The following is a 20,054-nucleotide window of genomic DNA, read 5'->3' as shown; positions in this document are numbered from 1 at the left end:
CAGAGTTACAGCAGGAGTTATTGCCTTGTTAGGAACTGTCCTTTCTTGAGCGATGTAGTCACGTAACAGTTGAGACATCACCTGAATCACTTAAGGGGGTCGGTCACAGCTTATCACACATAGTATCCACCTTTCATAGATTAACATTTTATACAGCAGTATTGACAAGGGAGATAACATAAAGGAGTGACATCATGACCTCTCAAATTTTCACGTAGCAATAAAATTGAGTTTAGCCTGTAGGCTTGGGATGAGTAGGGACACGAGCAGTGTCAAGTGCCCGCATCAGAAGGAGTGCCTGATGCGGTTTCCGCATCTCGCATTAAGAGATACTGTTTAAAAGGGCCCCATTCGTCTTTGGGCCATGAGGTGCGCTGGAGTGTTTCAGCATGTATATTGGATTGTTCTTGGCAGTATATTAGATTATCAAGCCATTCTTTAAATTTGGGGGCATGCCCCCTGCCTCATCTGCATGCTACTCTACGCTTTGCTAATAACAATGATAGTGTGATGTAACAGCGGTATGGTTTAGGGATCTGTTCAGTGTAACCTAATAGTGCCATTGGTGGATTGCATTCTAATGTGATAGATGTCATCTGCGCTAGGGCCTCAAAGACCTGCGTCTAGTACTCCATCACACGCGGGCATTCCCATGCCAGGTGTATAAACCCAGCTCGTGGGCTACCACATCTGTCACAGCGATCCGTTTCCCTCAATTTAAATCAAAACATCTTGGCCGGGGTGCAGTATAAGCGCTGCAAGAACTTATAGTGAATAATGCGCAGCCTACAGCTAGCGGAGATGTGTGCAGTTTGTAGGCAACAATACTTCAATTCCCAGATCTGTATTCCAGTGCATTTGAGATGTGTTCGTGGGTTCAGGTTGTTGCATGTGAACAATATGATAGAGTGTAGATACCAGATGGTGTAAAACTAACGTCCTGGTTTTGGCGAAGGCACAGCAAGTGTGTTTCCTTTTGAAAAACAATGTGAAATCCTTAATGCTAATTACATGCATATCTCGTGGTCCTTTACGCAGCTCTAGTATAGAATATGCACAGACATCTGCCCAATGAAGTAGAACTTACTCATTAACCAAATTAAAGTACTCCAGTTGGGTAGACGTTTTTGGCGAAACTTGGAAAAAATGATGTTTGATTCTGGCCTTGCTGCTGATTTCACAGAAATGAAACCTCAACGTGAAGCAACTGCAAATATAGCCATAGCAGGTGCCCCAGTTAAAGCTCCACTTCAGTAACAATCCTATCTTCTTGGACTTGGCAAAGGCAAAACATCCGTGTTTCCTCTCCAATTACACATTGAAAAACAATATGAAATCCTTAATGGAAGTAAAGTCATCATTGATCTATTGGAGCAAAATCTGATGTGTAGTGACTGTGATGAGTGGTTTCTTTCTTGTCTTCTCCTGGGGGAAGCAGAGTCCATGGTTCTCCCTTTTAAATACCCTTAGTATGGAAATGCCCAATATGCATAGCACCACTCACACACCCTCTTACAAACATACACAGGCACTCACACACCCACTGAAAGACCCACACAGGTACTCACAGACCCACACAGGCACTCACAGACGCACACAAGCACTCACACAGGCACTCACAGACCCACACAGCTACTCAACTCACCCACTCTCAAAGGTGACAGGTGACAGTTAGGATTAAAAAGTGTTTTAAAAAGTAGAAATTCATTGAACAAACTAAAGGTTCCAGGGACGTTATAGTTGGGCTTAGATTTCACTCCTACAAAACCAGTGAAATTCAGCAGTTATAATTACCTGAGCTAACTATAACTTACACCCCAGCATGCACTGCTTGTGATCATACATATTACATCACTCATGACATGGTCAGTGACATCACTAATGATATTCCAAATGACATCACTGATGACATCATCCACAGAACCACACACTCACACCACTAAACAACCTCTCATATACCCCCTCACACACCCACACAACCACTCACATACCCATCCACAGATCCATACAAGTACTCACACAACCACTCACTCATCCATAGAGCCACTCACACAATCACTTGCTCACTCATACAGCTAATCACTCACCCTTACAGCCACAAACTCACTCATACAGCTACTCACACACCCACTTATTCACCTATTTAGCTACTCACACACACACCCACTCACTCATACATACAGCCTCTGAACACAGCCACTCTCTCACCCATACAAGCACTCACACACTCATTCACACAGCCACTTACATACCCATTTACCCCCAAAAAATTGAACAAAAACAAAGATTACACACACACACACATATATATTTATGTATGTATATAAATATAAATAAATAAATAATGCTTTCACTGATCCCGATGAGAATGACGAGCCCGTCTGGATGAGGTGCAATTCAAATATTTATTCGGCAGAAAACAAACAAGACACGTTTTGATCTCACACATGGTATATATAAAGGGGTTTCACTTACCTGCAATATACACACACTTTTTTGTTTTAAAGGCATACATGGTGAAGGCATTTGCATGGTAAAAACTTGCGTGGTAATGGCAATGTGTGGTAAATGCATGCGTGGTTCCGTCCTACATCCAATAATAACTGCTACCTGTGTAATCTTAAGAAAATAGAAAGAAAAGAAGCGCTATTTAGCAATATATTTTTATTTGGTCTGGTTTCTATTGTGTTTGTAGCTATGTATTTCAGGTTCCTCGAGCTTTGGATAACTCATACCCATGCACCAGGTTAAGTTTTGTATTGCTTCACTCTCTAATCTAGTTCCTATAATCATGATTGATAGTTGATCCTCTAATTAATTGAAGTCTTGTAAATTTATATTGCAACAATGCTATTATAATGCTTGGTATTATTCTGTTTGAGCTCCTAATTTTCTAATTTAAGTGAAGAAAATAAATATTGCAGTAGAAAAAATATACCTGCAGTATCCTCTGAGGTCCATAATTGGGTTGTGACACTGACATAAGTCACTAAATTTGACCAACAGGACATTATAAGGTTGATTGGAAAGCAAAATCAGTTGTGGCAAAAATATTCCAACCAAGCCCACACTGCAGGAAGCCGAGACTAGAATGGGGCCTGATTGGCTCACAGCAGCCTGCAGCATACAGTCCACCAGGAGTGACTGAATGGCAGGTCTGCACCAGGGTCTGAACTGTGCACTTGTGATAGGGAACTGGTTGTGACCAGAGTGTGACTCTGATCCACGAGTGGAGAAGAAAATTCCCAGGTCACAAGGAAGAGAGTAGTTCGCACACATCTTTTGTTTGTGAATTTTATATAGTGCGAACTCAGCCCGAAGGTATCTGAGCACTTCACATGAGCACCAGTTGCATTACACATGGACACATTTGTTTTGTTAGGCACGAGGAAATTAAGCGATTTGCCCAGAATTACAAGATGTTGAGCGTCCCTGCCAAGACTCGAACCCAGTTCCCCAGCTACGAGGTGGACAGCTCTAGCCATTAGGCCACATCCCGAGGGGCAGTGGCACAACAGCCCTACGGAGACTACTGCAATCACTGCATGATATCACAAGTCAACATTGCTGGAGACAAAAATTGTCAGCAGCATATTGAAATGTCATTTGTAGTTGTTATTGCTACACCTGCTTTAAATGGGATGAAAAGGCTGGGGGCTCTTAAAGGCGTTTGACCCAAGAAGCATATCTAAGAAACCTCTACAAGAGGCACGGCTTTTCCAACAACTGGAGAACCAAAAGCAGCCCTGCAAAAATGCTCAAACCAGTCCCGCTCCCTTTGTCGCTTTACGCAGTCTCTCTCTTTCCAACCATCCGTGTTCCCTCCCTCCTTTTCTTCTCACTCCCTTTTATCCCTCTCTAATCGCTTTCTCTCTACTTTCCACCTCCCTCTCTTTGTCTCTCTCTTAAAGCCTTCCCATGCCTGCTGCAGTCAACCTCGGGGAGCTAGAGACAGTGACAGAGACACTGAAGTGTCCCTGGGCTTTAAAACTGGCCTGGGAGGAGCCCCGCCCATTAAGGAAGTGACCGGATCATTACCAGACCTGTCTGGTCTTGTGCTGCGCTTGAAGATTCATACATAGATGCTCATTGGGCAAATAAAAAGAGAGAACTCTGCATGCGCCAACCCATTTTTTAACTTGTTATATAGCACAATTATTTTGGGCCACAAGCAATAAAACAATTGCCAGGGTAAATTTGAAAGTAAGATGGCATTTGCCTGCCTGCTATTGCTATATGCAGAGGGCCATGTGTAGAAAGGAGATAATGTGCTTATTCAGTTGGAATGAAACAGTGTTGTAGGCCCATGGACATAGAAGGGGGCGAACCACAGAAAGTTCAAGTGAGACTCAAGCCTGGCTCTGGATCAGCTCCAGGTCCAATTGGAACCTCAAGCCCAATGCGAGCAGAGCTATCATGTGGCTTCTGCCTGCCACACTCCCTTTACCTAGCATGCAGGGTTAAGGTCAGAGCTGCTGAGTTTGAAACTGGGGAACCAGGTTTGAGTCTCGACGCCAGCTCAACATTCTGTGATTCTGGGCAAATCACTCAATCTTCCCATGCCCAATAAACCATGAATGAGACACGTGTAATGATGATTCTGCTGCTCAATACTTTTGAGTCGAGTTTGCTCTATGTGATAACTGCAGAAAAATGTACAAAGAGGTAAAAACAATGAATTAACATAAAAGGGAGAGGCTAATAGATATCTACTTAGTGGCTAATTTTTACAAAGGGTAATCAGAAAACATGGATAAATTGAGGCTTCCCCGCTTTACTTGTGTGATTTTAGGCATATATTTAATCTCACAAAAACTCTTTTTTTCTCAGAATTGCATATTAAAGCACTTTCAAATGCGTGAGTTGCGAATACCATCTGTACAAAAACCTCGTGTTTGATTAAATAGTCTATAATGTTGCTCTATAATAAGTGTGGTCACATACAATGTTCATATGACAACTGTATTGCCTCTTAGGTCACTAATGGCACTGTCACCAGCGTTGGGGGCGGGAGGTGGGGGTGCTTCCAGGTTCATGTTTTAAAACTATCACATTAAGAACTTCCAGAGTCAGTGATATAACTTGACTTATTAATGTCAAAGCTTCCACATATTAATGAAATACACTTTTTAGAATTTTGAAGAGACTTTATCATGCTTTAAGTGGTTTGTTGCATGATTTACATAGCAAACATTTGTAATGCTCGGCTCGTGCACGGGCTTCTAAGCGCCAAGTCAGACCACTGTCTTGGCTCGGGCTTCTAAGCGCCAAGTCAGACCACTGTCTTGGCTCGGCTCTCCCTGTGAATTTGTCGGCTCGCTCACCTCTACCTGAACACTAGGAGAAAATGACAAATTACAACATGTGGCTGCTTCTGCGTGCCACAAAGTGGACTTCCGGTGACGTTGCGTTGCTGCTTGACGTGTGCAGGCAGGCATCATTGTTTTTCTTTACCCAGTTACGGACTGCTGTAGCGGGCCCAGCAGGGCACTAGTTCAATATTCATTTGTGCTCACTCTACAAGTGCTCAGTCATTGCTGGTCCACTCAGAAGACCACTGGTGGCAGTCTACGGAGACAATCGGACGCTCTCTTGCCATGCACTGCCTTAAAACCGGCTATGGGAAGATGTCCCTCCGCGTAAAACACCCTCTGAAGAAGTCACATCATGATTGAAATAATCCAATTAAATACACACACTTTGTGGTTGCTATGCCAAAGGCCCCTCTCTCAACCAGGGCCTGCTTTAGCGCACATTAATCCTATGCGCAGCGCTACTTTAAAGGCGAGTCAAAACTACCACTAAAAAATACTCCGACCTCTCTCTCTAGCAGGAACTCACAAGAATTATCTTGTAATTTGTATTACTGCCTGAAGTCTGGACCACAAGGAACTCTACAGCAAGTGCTTTTAAATTATAAGTTATCACTAAGCACAGCACCCCCTAGGTCAGTGAGCCCTCCCCCCCCCCCTTTCCAGGTCAGCGCCCAAGGCCACAGCTCCTGTCGCTCCGCGCTGAAGCCGGCCCGGCCTTCAACTCCTGTATATTTACCCTCAAACAGTCTGCCCTTATTTTGCTGACACTCAATTACTAGTAGAAAGAGATAACCAGACAAGAGGCTGTCACGAGCTTTCGTCACGCGCCTTCTCATCTGCGCGCTGCATTGTTTGTTGTCCAAAGCCTGTTCCTGCATAGCTTGAGGTGTCGAAGGTCAGAGGCCAACTGCAGCGCCGCAGCAAACTTTCCATTCACGGCAGACAATTCACTGCCGCACTCGGCGGCGCGCGTGCAAGCCGTCCTCCCCTTTCTCCGAGCTGGAAAATATTTAAAATATGCGGCTTCAGCGGGGAGCTGTCAGTCAGGAGCATCGCGTGTCTCCTTGGGCTTCCATCCATGATGTGACACTTCCGGCCCGCGGGCAAGGCTGTTGAGCAACAGGCCTCTCCCTACACATGATAATAACTACTTGATTTTATATAACCCTTCCTTTTGTTCTTTTGATGTTTCTAATTATGTTATCCAATTCATGGTATCCATTTACCGACCTTGGAAGGATGGCAGGTAAACCACATAGCTCCTGAGGCGGAAGCCTGGAGGATCGCGTAGCGGTTTTTAAAACTTGTGAAATATCGCAAATAATTGTTTTACCTGCTTGTTGCACTTTTCACCCTGGGCACTCCCCCTCCTTCAAACCAACAGTAACCACCCCGCGCAGCCGATGTAAATGTTGCCGCGGGTACTAGCCTATTCCTGCCGCCATTAGCCGGTAACAAGGCCACGCCCACTATCCCGAGGCCACGCCCACTGGTAGCCTATAAGTCGCGCTTTCAGGTGAGCTCGCAGTCAGTCTACCACATAGCTCCTGAGGCGGAAGCCGGGAGGATCGCGTAGCGCTTTTTAAAACTTGTGAAATATCGTAAATATTTGTTTTACCTGCTTGTTGCACTTTTCACCCTGGGCCCTCCCCCTCCTTCAAACCAACAGTAACCACCCCGCGCAGCCGATGTAAACGCTGCCGCGGGTACTAGCCTATTCCTGCCGCCATTAGCCGGTAACAAGGCCACGCCCACTATCCCGAGGCCACGCCCACTGGTAGCCTATAAGTCGCGCTTTCAGGTGAGCTCGCAGTCAGTCTACCACATAGCTCCTGAGGCGGAAGCCGGGAGGATCGCATAGCGCTTTTTAAAACTTGTGAAATATCGTAAATAATTGTTTTACCTGCTTGCACTTTTTACCCTGGGCACTCCTCCTCCTTCAAACCAACAGTAACCACCCCGCGCAGCCGATGTAAACGCTGCCGCGGGTACTAGCCTATTCTTGCCACCATTAGCCGGTAACGAGGCCACGCCCACTATCCCGAGGCCACGCCCCCTCCCTCCGCCCCATAAGGATGTGCCTCGGTCGGACGCGCAGCGGATGCGCGCTGCGGGCACGCCGCCAGCGTGCCGAAGGCGCGCCAAAGGCAAGCCCGTCTGCGCCCGTCCGCGCCAGACCGAGCCCTGAGCCCAGAACCCCTGGAACTCCAACACCTTCTCCACTGAGGTACTCCCAAGACACCCTCCTCCAACTCGGGAAGGTTTTTCCCACCCCTTGCCGCAACATTATCTCTTTAGAGGAAGGACGATCCTGCTGCTCGGTCTGCCCATACAGGCTGACACCTCGAATCCTCCCGAAAACACGATGGATTAAGATGGCTCTACTCAATTGCAGGTCCCTCCCGAAACACCGAGCAGAAATCAATATGCTTCTGCTGGAATCCGAACTTGAGGTTCTCTTCCTCACTGAAACATGGATCAACTCCACTTCAGACCCTGACACAGTTCAAACACTTCCCCCCGGTTACCTAATCAAACATCAGGATAGACTCTCCGGGACAGGGGGCGGAATTGCAATTATCTACAGAAGCAACTTGTCCTGTCACTTCAAGGACAGCCCAATTCAGAACTGTGAAAACGTTCGGTTCTCCATCCATTTATCACCATCAAAAACCCTCTCGGGAATCCTCGTCTACCGCCCTCCAGGACTGCATAGCCTTTTTTGCAAATCCCTGATGGAAACCATCTCCTCTCTCGCCTGTCTGTCACCCAATTTTACGGTCTTAGGAGATTTAAATCTCCACTTTGACGACTCTTCAAACAAAATAACGGAAGACCTTAAGGAAGACCTAGCTGCCCTTAATATTCATTTAAAAGGCAGTCAGCCCACCCACTCTAAGGGCCACTTGCTGGACCCCATATTCACTAATCTCCCCAGCCTAGTAGTGAATGAACCCTCCCTATTCCTTGGTCAGACCATCACTTGATCTCTTTTAAACTTCAATTTTCTAGCGAAGCGCCGGATAGATCCCCCCCCCAAGCACCAGCCCGCCCTTGGCAAAAACTGGACACGGCAGTATGGATCCACGAATTAGCCTCCACTACACCTGAGCTCGACCCAGATCCCTCCCTAGCAGATGTCCAACTCCCCTCCTGGATTGAACAATCCCTCGACGTAGTCCTCCCCGTCAAACCTCTCCCCAGTAAAAAGGGAATCTTCAAATCTCCCTGGTTCACCCCGGAACTACACGAACTCAGAAAAAGGTGTTAAAAGCTCGAGCGCCTCTGGAGAAAGGACTGGGCTAACGAAAGCAAAATTGAATACAGGTCTGCCGTGAAGGATTACAAAACTTGCATAAAAAACACCCAGGCAACTTTTTTCGAGGGAAAAATATTAGCTGCAGCTAATTCCGCCAAAGAAACCTATCGCATCGTCCGTCTTATGACGAAAACTCCGGAACCACTGCCCATACCAGACCCATCTGGCACTAGACGCTGAGTTTTTTTCAACAAAAATCAACAACATTTTAAAAACCCTCCCCACCCACAACATCCCCTTACACTCCCCGACTCCTCCCACCTGCCCGGAGGCCCCATGTTTCGAAGCATTCTCCCAGGTGTCCACAGAATCGTTCTTGACCATCCTTCATACAGTGAAGAGTGGAGCTCCCACAGAACCGGCCCCCATGAGCAAATGAAAATTGGTTGATTCCACGATTTCCTCCCCCTTCACCAATCTCATTAATGCATCTTTTGCACAAGGCACCGTCCCAACCAACTGGAAAAACGGCACAGTCCGCGCGCTTCTCAAAAAGCCCCACCTCGATCCCGTTGACCTGTCTAACTTTAGACCTATCTCACTCCTCCCGGCCATCAGCAAAGTGGCCGAGAAAATTGTCAATCAGCAATTATCCCTCTTCTTAGAATCCAACAACCTTCTTCGCAAATCCCAGACAGGGTTCAGACCAGGATAGGGTACGGACACCGCACTCCTAGCCGTGGTCGAAGAGGCAAGATCCATCCTAGATGCAGGAGGATCAGTGGCAGTGATCCTCCTGGACTTGAGCGCCGCCTTCGACACGGTGGATCATGCCATCATGATCCACCGTCTTAGCATGGCAGGAATCTCCGGTACCGCCCTGTCTTGGATCAAATCCTTCCTAGAAGGCAGAACCTTCCAGGTGACCGACGGCTCAGTTAACTCCAGAGCTCTCCCCCTCCAGTGTGGGGTCCCCCAGGGCTCCTCCCTGAGCCCCACACTCTTTAACGTATACATGTCTCCCCTCGAAGACATCGTAACCCCATTCGGCATAAAAACGGTTATGTACGCCGACGATACCCAGCTGGTCGTCTCTCTAAACCAGTCGACCAAATGTCTGGACAACTTGTCATCTTGCCTCCAGAATATATCCCAATGGATGTGCGACTCTCCTTTGAAACTAAACGGAGAGAAATCTGAGATCCTTCTGCTGGGGGACCCACGCAGACTCCCCCCATCCCTCTCTTTGCCACTCTGCATGGGAGCACCCCCCTCCCCTAAGACTGAAGTCAAGAGCCTGGGTATCTGGTTAGACCAGGACCTCAACTTTAAAGTCCAGGCCAGAAAAACAGCCGGCACGTGCTTTGGCCTCATTCAGATAGCTCGAAAAATCCTCCACCTAATCCCCTTTCAGTCCAGGAAACTGTTAATACAGGGGCTAGTTAACTCTAGACTGGACTACGGAAATGCCCTATATCTAGGTGCTCCCTCATCAGTCATCATCAGACTGCAATGTGCCCAAAACGCCGCGGCCAGACTCCAGACCGGGACCAAATCTAGATGCTCTGCCAAACCGGCCCTCAGATCACTACACTGGCTCCCGATCAAGGAAAGGATCACCTTTAAGACCCTCTGCATCTCACACAAAATACTTCAAGGCAGAGGCCCTCCCATTCTGAGATCTCTCGTCAAACCACATCACTCCAACAGACAGCTCAGATCAGACTCCCTTTCCTTGGCCAGTGTCCCCAGAATAAGAAAGGCTCGCTCAGGGGGGCGACTGTTCTCATATAATGCTCCAAAGCTGTGGAATTCTCTCCCACTCCCCATCCGAAGAGAACACAACCTACTGGCCTTCTGTAGGCAATTAAAGACCTGGCTCTTCGCATAAAACCCTCCATACAGCTCCCCCTCTCTGAATGCTACAGGTTGACCGACAGCGCTGGGACGCCCCAGGGTAGCTACGCGCTTTACAAATCTGAAATCAAATCAAAATCAAATCATATGTGGTAAATAAAATAAATATTACCGGACTGAATTTCATGCGGAATCTTAAATTAAAGTAAAATAGCTCAAAATAACGAGAGGCAGAATCCGTGGTATAAGAGGTTTTCTAATGGGCTTTATTCCATTCAAAATGGCCGACTCGAGTCGCGGCCCTCAGGTTCCGTCACCACGAAGGTTCAGGAAGTGAAGTACAATAATTCATTAACAGACATGTATTTTTATAATAAGTACATTACAATGAAACGAATGTAGAAGGCGTAACATTTGATAAGAAAAATGACGTAACAGTGACATAATCGAAACTAGGCGTAATAAGGAATAAAAGAAACATGATTGGTTAGAATTATCAGACATAGGTGGATCTATAAGATAATACTTGGCATAGATGCGCGCGCGGCAGCATGACGTGTAATTGACGTGCAACTAGGGGGTGAAGGGGACTTGACATTTAGCTCTACATGTGGAGACGAGAAGTCTGGGGTCAAGTCATCCTAATCCCAAATCATATCTAACATCCTATGTTTAAAGAACTATGTTATCCACAAGGAAGAGACTCTCGGACAGAATCTATTCTATACTGACTGTGTGCGTGTACAAGCGTCTAAGTGTCTATATGAGATGCGAGGGATAGAAAACTTTCCATGGCAACAGGGCTATGAATCACTTGCAGGAGGACGGAAAGGCTGAGTCCTCTGCTTGTGAGCTAAAGGAAATGTTTACCTAAATCACTGGACAGGAATGCATCGGCTGGAGAGCAAAATAGATAATTCGAAGGTGAAATACAACTTCTTGGCAGACAGGCGAAAACTGGCCGAGGCAGGCACCGTTAGCTGCACAGGGAGTAGGACAAAGTTCATGGATACAGATGCGAGCTCAAGCTGAAGCTGTCAGAGACAGAGAGCAGGGAAAGGCTTTGAGGACAGAATCGGGCCTACTCGTCTGAACTGTAAAAATGGAGTAACTTAGCCATATAAAGTCGGTGGCCTTTCATACTTAGGAATCGGATATCCAGCCCATTGATGGCGGATCTGACAGAGAACATGTTGACGGTAGACACACATATGTTTGCGTCTTAGAAACTGGAACTGGAGGGAACATACATGTACTTGTAACATGCATATAGAACCGTTGGGGTCCAAGATAGGGGACATAACTGATCAGGAAAATCCACATTTCCACATTCCCTCCTTGTCCCCTTCTTGCCCTTCACGAGACATCAATCTTCATCATTCCTTCGATTTGCTCATGGAGCATCATTTCTTCTTCTTTCTTCTTCCGGGATCTTGAGCGAAAACCTTGATGTGGAATACACGATGTGGCACACAGACCACAAATCGCTGGTCCACATTGCAGGCATAGACAACAACTGAAGAGCATAAGAAGGCCAATACCTAGGAAGGATAGAACTCTCCATCCCCAGGCTGATATCACACTCCAAAACCACCCGGACCACGTCCAAGTGCCTGGATTCTCGTGTATCTGGCTTACAATCTTATGAAGGCGTGTTATAGCTTTATATACAGATGGCGAATTTTCTGGTATGAATATACAGCAGCTGGATCCGATGACCCTACAAGCTCCGCCCCTATCGGCCAGGATGACGTCAAGGACAAGACGATTCTGGAGAACAACAATTCTCATCACTGATTGTTCCTCTGTCAGATTGCCTAGGGCGGCTATAGTCTCGTTTACTACAGCTTCAAGAGTCTTGGTGAGTCTGCGTATCAGCTTACTATTTGATATAGTACCTATATAGGGAAAGATACCTTTATTGAAATCTACATACTTGTCCCATGCTGTCTCAGTATAATCGACAACTGGGAGATCTCTTTTCTCTCTATTGTGTACTAAATGAACATTTCGATAATAATCAGGGGGAGCTAGGAAAACAGGTGGCAAAAGGAATGCTATGTAACAGGTACCATCCCAATCTAGAGGTAGACGCATATATGCAGTCTGACCACATATGAAGTAGGAATGGCGAGAAGCTCTAAATGAAGATTTACCTTGATCACTATATTCTACTGTAGTAACGCATTGGCTATGGCCCATATGTATGGAACCAACTTTTCTTACACATAATTCACCCTTAACTGGAAATACTGACATAGTGGGCAGAATTAGTTCAACTTCGGATTTGACATTCAAAATCATAAGATTAGGCGTAAAATTACCTAATTTATACACTTCATTTTCTAAATCAGTTCCTGTTCTACTGGGGTGACCCTCCTTATTAGGGTGACAGACTTTGAATAAAACTAGATTCAGATTTCCCCATATCCAATGTTGTTGATAAACTGCTGTGTCTGGGTCTATGGAATTTAATAAACTAAACCATGCTCCACAGGAGCCATTGTGTGTGAATGGATGTGGAAAGAAAGGCAGAACTCCTTTGTTATTCTGATAGGGAGGGAGTCGGCCACACACCCAACAATTGGTCGCATTACTAGTCTGATGGGAATGATGTAACATACTAATGAATGTGTTATTGCGCAGCGCAAGTCTATAAGATAATTCATGTGGCGGTAGGTCACTAAAAGAATGTTCATCAGTTATATTGAAAACACGTTTAGAAACAGGATAATACATATGCAACAATATACTTGCAGTAACTATTAAAAAACTCAAGGAAGACAAAATCAATAAAGTCACAATACAGTGGTTACGCAGTAATTTACAATAAGCATGTCGTTTCATTATGATTCTGGACTCTACATGATTCAGACCTAAGGGATACATGTCGGGACAGATTCAACCGCTTCACCTTGGAGAGGACTTAAACAATCAAATCGTCCGACAGTTTAGATCTGGACCTGAGTTTCTGTTTATAGCACTGAGAGTCATTCCGTTCAACAAAAGGAAGTTTTGAATCAGTCTGTGAGGGAGTGCAGGGCACAGTGTCTATATCTGAAGGTAGTCCATGAAATTTTTTTACGTGACTGGAATGAATCCACCCTTTTCGTCCCTCGATCTTCACGGCTGTTCTTGTGGTCAACAGGACCAACTTGGGTGCTTTCCACCTGGGCTCCAATTGACTCTTCCTGTCGAAATTTCTCACAAAGACAAGATTACCCGGAACAACGTCATGGGGTTTCGCCTCAGTGTTGTCGGGAAAGGCTGCAGCTACCTGTGAACGAGAAGATTGTAGTGCAGACATCAAGGAAGCCAGGTAATCTGTCAGCATATTACAGTCAACATCAGTTATTTTACGTGGTATAGGCGTCCCCCACATATTCGGTGGTCTACCAAAGATCACCTCATACGGGGATAGCCCTGTTCTAGAGTGTGCTACCATTCTCATGTAAAAGAGTGCAACTGGCAATGCTACTATCCAGTCGACACCTTTCTCTCTACATATTTTGGACAGTCTGATTTTCAGTGTCTGGTTATGTCTTTCTACGAGACCTGCTGCCTCGGGGTGTCGGACACAGTGGAATTTCCACTGATATCCCAACAAGAGTGAGACATGTTTCATTAATTCGGATGAGAAAGGCTGACCGTTATCTGAATATACAACACGTGGTAAACCGTACCGTGGGAAAAATTCTCGAACTAGCTGCTTGGCAGTAGTCGGGGCAGTGTAATCTGATACGGGATACGCCTCTGTCCAACGGGAGAGAGCGCAGACAACTACGAGAACATATTTGAATCCTCGACAACGTTCCATCTGAATATAATCCATCTGGAGGACTTCAAAAGGATGGTCAGGAGGCTGAAATCCACCCTGCTCTACGGGAACACTCTTTCCTGGATTAAACTGACAACATATCATACAGGTACGAACTTTTTGTTTAGCTGCTGCTCGTAAATGTTTGTTGAACCAAATGTGCTGAATGCTGTCTAGCATAGCCTTCTCTCCTAAATGTGCTGGACTGTGAACTGTAGCTATAATGGCTTGAACCATGGAATCAGGGAGAAACCATACAGATTTCTCCTTCGTCATCCATCCTTGATCTGTCTGGATCCCTCCTAGTTCAGTCCACTTCTTTATTTCTTCTGCTGTGGCATGTGTCTGTATGTCAATTACGTCAAGTGTGGGATCCTTAATTGTCATACACTGTGTTGGGGTCTGAACTATTGGCTTTGTCATGTCTAATGTGCGATTCTGAGCAGTCTGTTTAGCTGTTCTGTCAGCTAAATCATTGCCTTGAGAAATGGTATCAGTAACCTTCGTGTGTGCTTTACATTTCATAATCGATATAGCAGTGGGTAGATGTATTGCGTCTAACAAGGCATGAATGAGGGGCCCGTGCTGAATGTGGGCACCATGGGACGTTAAATAACCTCTCTCTCGCCATAGCACGCCGAAGTCGTGTACAACTCCGAATGCATAACGTGAGTCAGTGTATACATTAACTTTCTTATTTGTGGCTTGAATACAGGCTTGCGTTAGAGCAATAAGTTCTGCTGCTTGGGCTGACAGAGTATCTATACAATGTGTCTCAATAACTTCAGTGTCTGTTGTGACTGCATACGCGGCCACTAAATCTCCTTTACTTGTTCTCATGCATGATCCGTCTACATACAACGTCAGGTCTGGATCTAACAATGGAACGTCTGTCAAGTCTTGTCTAGGTTTCGTCTTTATTTCAATGATTTCAACACAATCATGAGCTAGTGGGTCTGTTCCAATTACAGGTAATAGTGTAGCAGGATTCAATGTATTACACCGTCGGATCTCTATGTGTGGTTGAAACAATGTCAGTTCATAACCGGTAAGTCTTGCTATGGTCAAGTGTTGTGTTTGTGTTCGGTTCACAAGAACCTCTACTGCATGTGGTACTTGAACTGTCAATGGGTGTCCTAATACTATGGCATCGCTTTGTCTGATTGCTAAAGCTGTCGCTGCCACTGATTTCAGGCATGCAGGCAAAGCCTGAGCTACGGGATCTAATGTACTGGAAAAATAAGCACATGGCTTGCGTGATCCTGCTTGATCCTGAGTGAGTACTGACAAGGCAGTACCTTCGCGTTCTGTAACAAAGAGTGTAAAAGGTTTGCTATAACATGGTGTTGCTAAAACAGGTGCTTGACATAAAGCTTCCTTTAGGCTTTCAAAAGCTTGTGTATGTTCCTGAGTCCAAGGGAGAACAGTCGATGTGGCTGCCTCCTGGGTGGTTAACTGAATGAGTGGTTTTGCTAGAAATGCGTACTGAGGGATCCACTGCCTACAATATGAAGTGAGGCCTATGAAAGCCCGCACCTCCTTTTGTGTCTGGGGTATTGACATGTTAGCAATTAACTGGATGCGATCTGGTGTAAGCTGCCTTCCCTCCTTGGACAGCGAGTGACCAAGATAAATAACTCGCTGAACACAGAATTGCAGCTTAGAAGGGGACACCTTGTGCCCCTTGTCGGCTAGGAAATGTAAAACTGTCAGAGAAGCTTTTTCACATTCTGGCTCGCTTCTCGCGGTGATCAGCAGATCATCGACATATTGAAGCAGTGCAGTATTGACTGGCATGTGGATACTGTCAAGTTCTCGTTTCAGTGCTTGGCTGTAGATGCTGGGGCTTTCTGTAAATCCTTGGGGAGCGCGTGAGAATTTAAAGCTGCGCCCATTTAAACTGAATCCGAACAAGTATTGGCTTTCCGGATCTATTGGGACGCTGAAAAAGGCATTCTTGAGATCAATTACAGTAAAGAATGTTGCTTCGGAATCAATTGCTGTCAACAATGATGATATATCAGGGACCACAGGGAATTGTGGTACAATACACTTGTTTAGTTCACGCAAATCAATAACCAATCGGTACACTGGTGGAGCAGTAGGATCAGTTCGTTTAAGAATCGGAATTATCGGTGAATTACATACATTGGAGTCTGTTTCTACAACTACTCCCTGGGCAATTAGCTCATCAATGATTTTCAACAAAGCCACTACAGCATCATGCGGTAACTTGTATTGTCGCATTCGTGGTAGTACCACTCCTGCTTTCAATGTAACTCGCTAGGGTGTAATGTTCATGCAGCCAACATCCGTAGGGCCTTGTGCCCATAGATGTACTGGTAAAATCTGTAGTCGGGGATCCATGTCTCTAGACACATAGTGACCTTTAAAATCACGCAAAAACAACCTTACTCCTTCCGGAGAACAACATATTATGGCTCCTAGTGCTTTCAGAGTTTTAATTCCTAACAAATTTTCTGGGCATGATTTAGTAAGCAATAAATCTGTAGTTCGTGTCAAAGGTCCTATCGTAAGTGGTAGAGGCTGTGATACTTCATTAACAATAGGTTTTCCTGAAAAACCAAGGGAAACATTTTGAGAGCCTGAGAGGGGTGCCCCTGGAACTTCACTACGTTTTATGGTTGTTCGACTTGCCCCTGTATCGAGTAAGAATTTTCTATCTTGACCTAATAATTCACTATGTACATAAGGTCCTTCTTGATCTACCGGAATCTCGATAAGCGGTAAGTCAACTTCCCTCTCTAGGCTGGTTCATGCGTAACGCTGATACTCAGGGTATTCATACTGTGCAGTCTGATACATTTGTTGTGTTGTGGTTTGTGTGGCAGTAGCAGGCAACGGTGGTGCAGCTGGCACAAACTGTATGGGTTGCTGTGAGGCTGGCATAGACTGTTGCTGAACTGGCATGGACTGTCCATGCTGCATAGCTCCTTTTTCATTCTGATCTTGTCTAACTAATCGTGGTCTCTCTTTTGCAATACCTGTAGCTATATTTCGTTTCAGGACTTGACAATCATGTACATAATGGCCTAGTTGTTTACAGTAATTGCAGGTTCCTTTTACAGGAACTGCAGAATCACCAGAATGTGTCACACCCTTTTTGTGACCATCTGCTGGTACTGTCTGAGAAACTAGCATTTTCATTTTTGTATCCTTCATGCGTCTATGCTCGTGTTCTTGTTCATCCCTAATTCTATTGTGATGATACTGTAACATTTGTAGCATTTGCGACGGAGTGTTACTTTGCCAGGTACTCTCGAATTTCAATATTCTATTCTTCACTGGAGGCAATGCATTTTCCACTAATTTTGTCACAAATAGATGTGGATATGAGTCACTACTTGCTTTTATACCACTATTTATACCAAAACATTTTTCAAATCGAGCATAATAATCACTTGTGTCTTCATCTTGCTTTTGTTTACAGGCTGTGATTGCACCCCAATCTTCCTTTTTTGTAGTTAATAAACGTGGCAGTACCTGTACTAGTAAACCTGGTAATAGTTTAACTTTATCCCCGAGCCCTGAACCTGCAGCTCGGCCCCTTTCTTCCTCTGCTAATGCTGTCCAGTCTATCTTTTGGTCTCCCACTTCCCACTCTTTTTCTTTCAGTTTTTCATAAATGCCAGCAGGCAAAAGCACCTTTAATATTGTCATAATATCAGGAAAGGTGTACTCTCCCATCAGTAACATGTCTTTAATTTCTCGGTGGAAACCCGCTGGGTCTTTGTCATGACTAGGTACTACTTTTTTCATTTCTAATAATTCCATTTTTGATATGGGTGTGTAAACAAATACACGGTGAAACTCATTGTCTTCGCCTTTTATTGGGTGCACTTCCCGTAAAGGATTTTGTCTATCCATATAGTACGGTGCTCTTTCTCTGGGGGGCAGGGAGAGAGAATCTGGACTTACAAAAAGGACGTACTGCTTACGTGACACTAATATCTCTTTAATTAGCTTGTTACTAGAACCTCTCCATCTGTTCGTGAGTAGTTCCGTTAATATATCAGGTAAAGGACCAGGGTCAGCATGTTGGCTCTTATATAGTATGAGGAGTTGCTGAATCATATAGATTCCAGCTAAACGTTGTTCATCTGTACTGAGGTTGAGAAACGTGTGTGCTACGGTCTCATCACCGTATTTTTCAGGACTAACAATCCAATGAACGGCTGATCTGGCTAATTCTTGCTCATCCATGGAATCGAGGAGGTGGTAACCTCTTCGTTCTCGTAGTATTTTATCTGCGGCTTGAAACGAATGTTCAGGAGATTTCAGATTTATTACAGGCGTCGGATACGTTCTGCTATTATTTGGACATACAGAGTGTATTGGATCAGAAAAACATCTAGTATTTTCACAAGATCTTCCTCTGCCTACATAGGCTATTGTCTCTGACTGTCTTGCAGAGTTCCCTGATTCGGACACTTCGTCTTGCTCAAACTCGTCTGTTCCCAATCTCTCTTCATGAATACGCTCTATTTCTTTACGTATTTTCCGGCACATGGCTATTATACAATTTTGCTTATCGTGTCTCCCTTCTGATATATTCTGACTCCATCTTGTAAGAATAAGCATTGCATTCGGGTCTACCCCCGGACGATCTTGATTTCTGATCACACAGTTTATGAGGAAACGTAACAGTTCCCCCTGTATCTCTACTTTCTGGAATTCCATAGCTCTGTTAATACATCCTGGATCTCGTCCTGTTTGAACAAAATGGTATATGTTATCTAGATGCGTAGTCATTCCTGGTAACCTTGCTAAATACTCTGCGGCTCGTCTGATACGTAATGATGCCAGGACCATTTCGTCCTCTTTACCAACCACTGGGTCATATCTACAATTTACAAGGAGTTCCTTAAGCGTACGTTCATTTACGAACTTAGGTGTACGTGAATGTGTTGACTCTTGAAAAACAAGTTTATTTATTCTAGGTGGTGTGAAAGTACTGCTAGCACCTCCCGTGGCCCCATCTGGGGCGTCGGGTGTGAATGGATTCGTTGAACGTGATACAGCAACTATGGGTGTCGATACCCCTGTAGAGTCGACTGCGGAGACAGATGCGGAAACAGATGTGCTTGCCGAAGCTTGCATCGGAACTTGCTGTTGCACGGGGACAGATACCTGATCCTGACGTTGAACCCCTCCGCCAGACGGTCTATGTGGTGTGGCGTTAGCATACTCGGGAGCTGAGTCATCTAGATATGAGGAAAGAAAAACATCTTCTGCGGTTCTGGGATGCCCCTTTGGATGTACCTTAATTGGAAATAATGGGGGTGGCAAGTCTTTTGGCACCTCCGTAACAGCCTTAGGTAGTCCTTCGGCTATAAGGGGATACATACCATTCATAAGAGCATTTCTTTGTCTATTTACTTGTTCTGATTTCACTCGGATACCTTCCTCAATTAATAGATTTTCTTGAACTTTATTTGAACTTTCTTTACTCCTCTCTTCTTGTCTACGTGCTTTTTCTGTTCGTCTATGAGATTCTTTACGCCATAACTCAACAGCGTCTTTCTGTGACTGTCTGACCTTTCTTTTCCATAACTCTTCCTCCACTTTCATGATGCACTCTGCATCCCAGGTTCCCGCTATGGGCCACCTTTGACTTTCCGGTAATCCTTTGGTATAATCTACCCATAGATCAAGAAACAATATGGCATCTAAGCCATGTTTATGGTACATGAAATGTCCTGGAGTGTCTCTAGGAGGAATAGGAACTGCTTCTTCAAGCACCCCTTTTCTGGTAGTAATCTGTCTTAACTTCGAGAAGAGCGGC

The sequence above is a fragment of the Triturus cristatus genome, chromosome 2_2 (genome assembly GCF_964204655.1).
Source record: "Triturus cristatus chromosome 2_2, aTriCri1.1, whole genome shotgun sequence".
Taxonomy (NCBI): domain Eukaryota; kingdom Metazoa; phylum Chordata; class Amphibia; order Caudata; family Salamandridae; genus Triturus; species Triturus cristatus.
Note: the sequence above shows the minus strand (reverse complement) of the source record.